The sequence below is a fragment of the Tetrao urogallus genome (assembly GCF_951394365.1).
Source record: "Tetrao urogallus genome assembly, chromosome: 2".
Classification (NCBI taxonomy): Eukaryota; Metazoa; Chordata; class Aves; order Galliformes; family Phasianidae; genus Tetrao; species Tetrao urogallus.
Genome location: NC_136814.1, coordinates 30,110,848 through 30,117,620, shown reverse-complemented (window position 1 = coordinate 30,117,620; position 6,773 = coordinate 30,110,848).

Below are 6,773 nucleotides of genomic sequence, written 5' to 3'. Positions count from 1 at the left end.
TACATTCACTGGAGATTTCCAAACCCATATCCACTATGCTTTGAAAGAATTAATGTGGCCCCCTAGGGAGAAAAAGAACATATATCAGAATATGGACAATATTGAAAAATAACTTTTCTGTCAGATGTCAAAAGCTAAGCTTTTTGACCTATAGCTCAGTTCCAGAAAAAAACACTTCTTTTTAGGCAAGCAGAAAATAAGCTGGAAGTGATGAAACTGATCATATGTTTGAACTTTACTTTTGTTGATGGATGACAGTTGTATGAGTAGCTGCCCCTACTGTTTTTCTTTCAAATCTTTTAATGCTGACCTTTCTGTGAATTGGTGACATCACAAAACCTATTGCCCACTTCAGATTCTGCCAACCTTCTTCAAAAGTGGCTTTATTTATGAATATCATATTTGTAAGAAAAGGGGCATTCCTGGCATCTCAGGCATCTCCAGCCTTGGCTGTGCTGTGTCTCGCTGGTGTCAAAGAGGTTTTCCCAGAACTGGCACCAGTGAAGTGCTGTCTTAAGTTGAAGCTGTTTGGACCAAAGTTCCTGACTCCAAGATTTGCCCTAAGAACTTGGTTTCGAAATGCTGAAAGGAAAAAGGAATTTTGGAAACCATGCTTAACAAGGAGGAGGCTGAGGAGCTTGGCCAAAGATGAGGAAGGCTGTCTCTTAAATTCTATTCTGGAGAAATGCTGTGTTTCAGTTCCATTGCTGAGAAGCACTCCCCCAGGAGACTGGGAGCTGGGGAACTCAGGAACCTCCTATCATCCAGCTTGCCTTTGTTTTGATATTCTTCTATTTGGAGTATTGCCCAGCCGCCTTTGAGTGTGAAGGTGTGGCTCTGGGCAGCCAGCCACCAAGGTGTGTGGGCATTTGGAAGGTCCAGATACAGAGGAATTTAAGAAAACTTCCTTGCTTTGTGCAGCTCAATATGCTGTCATGAAATTGCTCACTGAACTGTATTCAGTGCGCTCAGCTTATGGTCCTGGCAAAACTGAAATACTGTCTTGTGCAAGCTGCCATTTATCCAAAATAATTTGATGAAGTCTGTTATTTGAAGCAAACTGCAAGTTTTTGGAGCGGTGAGCCAGGTGCTAATATAGCTCTGAGACAGAAGCTTTACAATTGTATCTATAGTTTGCGGTTTGCCCATCAGATAGTAATCTAGTTTCAATATGGAAATATTTAACTGGCATACAGTTATAGATGTGATTGATTGCGACTTCCTTCTGTTGGGTTTTATAACCTGCACAGTAGAGTGGGCAGGATTTCATGAGGAGATCGGGGAGCCTGGGATGATCACAAGTGGTTTGTGGGAAGGGGTGGGAGGAGGAAATGGTGCAAAGAGGTCTTCAGTCATCTGTGGGAAATGGTGTCTGGGGATGGGGAGGTTCCCTGCCTCAGACCCTAATTGCTGGGGAAGAGACGTGATTGTTGTTTCAGTACCTATACAACTACAGCTGGCCAGTAGTTGTTCCCCTGCTTTTCACCCTACAGGAAGAATATAACTCCCAGATCTCCCCACTTCATTGGAGAGAGACATTCGGGTCTTGTCATGCAGATCTGAGTGGAAGTTGGGTGAGTGCTTACTGGCATCATGCTTCTGCAACAATAATCCCATGCTTCCTGGAGGGAGACAAGAGGGGATTATCCTACCTTTGAAGGAGAAAGAGGCTTCTGGGTTCCATTCTAGCTGCTTCTTCCTTCTAGGAGAGCACTTGTGAGCAAAAACAGGATATGCCACAAGGCATATCCACGCTTCCATCCCTGTGTCCCCACCACTTCATCTGTCAGGTTGTGGGCAGGAGGGAGTCACTCCTTGATCACATAGAGACCATTGCTTGTTTTTTGCTGTCCTTCTCCTTGATGTGGAGCACCAACAACTTCTGACAGTTGTGTGAGGCACTGATACAAACCACAGCTGCTGTTGCTGAGGTGTGGGAAGAGCCTCGTGCTCTTCCATCCTTCTGTAGCACATTGTGTTTGTAGAGTTTGGCCTTTGGTGCAACTCTGAAAAGTGGTGTAAGGTGATGGAAGGGACTTGGTGACCCACGGCACATAGAATAGGTGTTTGGTGGGTTCCTCTGGACTGAAATCCCATTTGCCCATCCTTGCAGAGGACTGCACATGCTGACTGTCCAATTTCTGATTCAGTTGTTGCACTGGCATATTTGTTGTTCAAGCCAATATCATTAATGGACACCTGACTTGAGGAGAGCAATAGGCATGCTTTTGTTCAGTTTTATTTTTGTTTGCTAGTTAGCAAAGTGTTGAGGTCTGAATCCAAGTTCAAATCATACCTCCTTCAGCAAGCAACATGTGGCCAGCACCTGGGATGGACATCAAGTGACCAACCTAAAACAACAGAACAGCTTTCCTGAAATCAGCCTTTGGTTCTTCAACCCATAGCCATGAAAAACACCCACACCCAATGCTGTGAGTGTAGAATATTAACTCTGGGACAAATGATAACAAATGAGCCCAAATGAAACCTTTCCTCTAGGAAATGATTTAATAGGTAAGGCCTACTCCATCAGATTTCTTCTGGGACTGTGATGTAAGTGTAAGGTGAAGTACTAACGCAACTGCTGTGTGTGTGTATTTCTACCAGCTCTGTTACACGAAGATGTAAAAGCTGGGGTGACACGAGGTCCCTTAGGGTGACATTACGTGTACTTCAGGCAGGAAAAAAGCTGCTTTGGCCCCTTGATGTCTCTATAGAAGCTAAAACAACGCCGCTGATAGCTGATGACCTGACCTGTTACCTCCACTTCTCATTGCCTCAGCTACTTGCTGCAAAAGGATCACACGAGGATCCAGTAAGAGACAGGAAGATGGACAGTGAAAAAAGGGGAGTGACTCCTCTCAACCTGACACAATTACGAACTATGAGAGAAGCACCCAGAGTACAAAATCAACTTGTGAGGACAAAACAAGGAATGGTGCTGCCCATTGAACATTTTTCTTTCTTTCTTTCCAGGAACTGAGGATCTTTGGACAAACTCAGAGTGACAGAGGCGATTGAAACTGCCAGTGGGTGGTGCATGGGCATCTCTAATGCTCACAACTACGAGCCTTGTGCTGCCCATGCCCGCTGCATGTATTCTATTTAAACCACAGCAGAGGGAGCGTTGGCAAAGCATCTCGGCAGAGCAACTTTTTGTTATACCTGCAGCTGCTCCCTTCCCTGTCAGCACAACTGAAGCAAAAATAATCCCAGTAACGATTCGCTGTCTTGTGATGGTGATGCCGCTGACTTGGCCACAGCCCGGTGGTCACTCTCTCATCGTTGTGGCTTCTTGTAGGGAAGGAAGTACCCAAAATACCCCTAGAAGCGCTGGGCTCTGCTCACCTTGCTGCCTCTCCCAGCAGCCCACTCCATTCCGGCCTTCTTTCCACTTCCTCGCGCTGTTCCTGGGCTGAGCACCGAGGGACCGTATTTGAAATCAGAGTGAGCGGCATGTTAAGAAATAGCTCTGGCACTCAACTGCTTAAAACTGCTCTTTGTTTCCCTGACTTCTCTCCTAATTTAGATTATCCAAATCCAGATTCCCCCCAGACTTGCCCGTGAGATGGAGTTCTAAGAAAATATTGTTTTGTTTCATTTGCTTTTTAATGTCCACATTTCTCACATTTCCTGTTCCAATTTCAAAGTGGGGCTGAGCTCCCCCACGAGCAGCACTCTGGCTGTTATTCTGGGGACCTGAGAGAGGGGAGGAAAATAAACAAAGCGTGGGGAATGTGTTTCTTGGATTTCCCCCTTTTTGGCCACAGGTTCTATGAGGAGAGCTGGTGAGGTTACCTACATTCCTCTCTTTTCAGATCACAGGAATGGGACAGAGGGTATTACTAGCATGGGACGAGGTATTAAAAAATGGACGCCTACATTTAGGCTCCTACATTTGTATTTTGAGCCCCTCAATATGGGCTTGATCTTGTGCTCTTTGAAGTCCATGCCAACGCTTCCCCTGAATCCAATCTGCAAGATGGAGTCCTCAATGATGGTCACATTCTGCAAAGTTCTCACAGCTTCGAGCGCGCCGTCACTCAGCCTCTCGGCGAACCACGCACCTTACTGATGTGCCTAAACGTGGAGCTCCTGCTTTTCAGTGTTCCATATTTAAACTCCTGCCCCTGGATTCTGTCTCCCTTTCCGTCTCAGGAGCCGTTGATGTGAGGAGGATCCCACGGCTCCCGATGCAGCGCAGCACAGACACGCGTTTGCTTTTTTTGGTGAGCGCTGCAGATCCTGTGGCAATGTCAGCATCTCCTGTCCCCGTATTTATTACGGTGTAACTCTAACACGGGGGGCCCATGTGTGCCCACGCTCGTGCCAGGATTCGTGCAAGTGCATGACCATTTGCACAACCTTCACACGCACCACTCTCCTGGTAACAGGATGTTGGCAGGTGGGAAGATCACAGGATCCAGACGAAACCTAAGATGCCGTGAGCAATCCCGTAGTGGTAATTTTAGAAGCTGGGTTCTGTACATTATTTACAGTACATTGTAGCTTTAAGGGGGTAAGGCTCTCCCTCTGCACTGCTGGATTTAATCTTTTCTGTTGGGTTTCTGTGTGGGACTTTCCAAAGTGCAGTAGCTTTGGGGATTTTATCCTTCCAGAGGGAGGGGGCAAACTGCAGCTTGTTTGCAGCAGAACTACATTCATTCATAAATTGCTCACCTAGTGGGAGAGCAAAAAAAGGCCCCCAGGACCCTCTTTTACCACATAAAGACTCATCTGCTTTCTGATAGTCCACAAGCAGAGGGCTGGCGGGAGGCAGAGCTGCTTGCAATGAACTGTGGCATTGCCAGAAGCAGCTCCTGCCCCTAGGATCTCCCATTTGGCGTTACATTCAGCAACTAAACATCCCCTCTGCTCTTCTGGGGGATACACGCAGCCTTCCTATCTCTTGGAGGACGCTTTCTGGCAATCGCAGTCTGAATACGGGAAACTCCAGTTGTTTTGGACAGATATTTGTTTCTTCAGAGACTCTTTGCAACAATTAGTTCTAAAAAAAAAAAAAAAAAAAAAAAAAAAGCAAGAGAGAAGAGAGAGCAAATGAGAAAGGATTCTTTTGCAATGCCTGAACAAAGGCCACCCCTCCTCAGTGGTCTCTGAAGGCCTAGGTCCTTCTCCAGGCTGGGTTTGTCCCCAGGGGTGGAGAAACCCAGGGGGTGGCCGCACGCGTGGCACCATAGGCTGCATGGGGCATTTGGGGCTGGAACTGATGGGGCCGGGCAGAGCCCGCGTTCACCTCCCGGCCTTCCAGGGGATGGGCACATCTCCCTGCCCCGTACCAAGGAGAACATTTTATTCGTGTTTAAATATGAACAAAGTGGAGAACGGGTCTAAGATCTGCCGAAATCAAAGACTGATTTTTTTTTTTTTTTCGTTTGCTTGCTCCGTCTGTTCCCCTCAGCCAGCAGGTGCCTCTATAGAGCCAACGCTTCGCCTGTATCGCAGAGCTGTGGCACGGTGCTGGAATACCTGCTGCTTCCCAGCGATAATACGGCCTTGTCTTTCACCGTGCCTTCCCCGTCGTGCAGCCCCAGCTCCGGGTGCCCGCCCTGCGGAGGGTGGCGGCAGGAGGGACATTTCTGCGTGCCGACACGCGCGTGGAGCTGCTATGTCACGTGCAGGGCAACGCTGCGGGGACATGAGCAAAGGAGCTCGGCCGCGGAATGTTGCGGTAACCCCGCAGATGGAGCTGCCTTTTTGCCCTTCAAACGCCTTCCCTGCAAGCGTGATGGGGTTCGCCCGGTGGAACACCACGGGCGTTCGGTGCAGGCAGGCCCCTCCACCTAGCGACTATCTTTGGATAAAGGGGATTAAACCCAGCCGAGTTGCCCCCTCCCCTTTAGCACATAAATGCCGAGAAATCACCGTATCTGAAAAGCGGAGGCCTCGGGGGGCCGGCCGGAGGCTGGGACGGCGAACGTCCCTCGCTGCCCCCTCCCCGCAAACGGCCCCGCTGGACTTTGGAGCGATTCCCACGGACGAGGTGAATTTTGACCCGAACGCGCATCCCTCGGCGGGGCACGACAGCGGCCCCGGGGCGGCGGGGGGAGGCGGCGCGGGTAGAGGGGCGGCACGGGAACCCCGGGAACCTCGGTCCGGAGCGAGGCGGGCGGGAAGAACGGCGGAGGGGGCCGCAACCCCCTGCGCTCCGTCGCCGTTTCGCCCGGCGTGTAACAGGGATGGGTGGAGAGGAGGGAGGGGACCGAGGAGGAGGGTGGGACTTCTCCGGAGCGTCTCTCCCCGCGGCCGCGCCGAGCAGTTGCAGAGCGCCGGCAGCGGGCGGTGGGGCGGGCGCTGCGCGGGGAGCGGGCGCTGCGCGAAGCCGCCGCTGGAGAGCGCGGAGCGCGGCTGCCGCGGTGCCGGGGGCGAGGAGCGCACGCTGCGCCGGCGGGGGACAGCGCGCCGCGGGAGGAGCCGTGCGCGGCACCGGGACCTGCTGTTGGCTTGCCGCCGTGCTTTATCCTCTCGTTTAATTTATTTTTTCCCCACCTATACTTTGATCCGCTGGGATTTTTTTTTTCCCTCCCTTTCCTGCAGAGCCTCCCCCCGCCCCGTTCCCTCCCTCTCTAGCCAGTTTGGATTTTTTTTTTTTTTTCCTGTTACTATTCCGATTTTCAAAGCGGTGGACGCAGAGAGAGAGGCAGAGAGGGCAGGAGGCAGGCGGTCCGCTCGCCCCCTCCGCCACCGCCACCCCGACGTGCGGAGCGGGCTCGGGCTCAGCCCCTTCCTTCCCCCGGGGGAGGCGACCCCGGCTC